Genomic DNA, 438 nt, shown 5'->3' with positions numbered 1-438 from the left:
GGAGGGAGGGAGGGAGGGAGACAGACAGACAGAGACAGACAGAGACAGACAGAGACAGAGATAGAGAGACAGAGAGACAGACAGAGATAGACAGAGAGAGGAGAGAGAGAGAATAAATATAATTTTTTTTTGAGAATGCTAATATCCTGGGACCCAGCAACTCCATTCCCTAGTATGTGCCCCACAAGAATTCTTGTCCACATGGCTAGGGAAACTATGTATAGGGGCCATTCATTGCAGTCTTGCTGGCAACTGCTTAACACTGGAGCCAGCAAAATGTTCTCAGTAAAGGAATTTTCTAATACATGGCGATAAAGTGGCGCATGATAGTTGGGGTGGATCTACTGAGAAGGACTTGATAGTGCCCCGGTAAAACACCACCAGGCTCTATTCTAGGCACGTGGGAGGTGGAAATCCAGGCTTGCTTCTTTATGAGAT

At 46.3% G+C, this 438-nt stretch overlaps 1 protein-coding gene across 5 annotated transcripts in view; it reads right to left on the bottom strand.

Annotated features, from left to right (window-relative positions):
* Positions 1-438, bottom strand: part of Arhgap22 (Rho GTPase activating protein 22) — a 153,005-nt gene that overhangs the window by 52,780 nt on the left and 99,787 nt on the right. The window lies entirely within an intron of this gene.

This window comes from Mastomys coucha, unplaced genomic scaffold (genome assembly GCF_008632895.1).
Source record: "Mastomys coucha isolate ucsf_1 unplaced genomic scaffold, UCSF_Mcou_1 pScaffold9, whole genome shotgun sequence".
Lineage (NCBI taxonomy): Eukaryota > Metazoa > Chordata > Mammalia > Rodentia > Muridae > Mastomys > Mastomys coucha.
The sequence above is the reverse complement of the archived record's forward strand: the minus strand, read 5'-3'. Positions and strand labels throughout refer to the sequence as shown.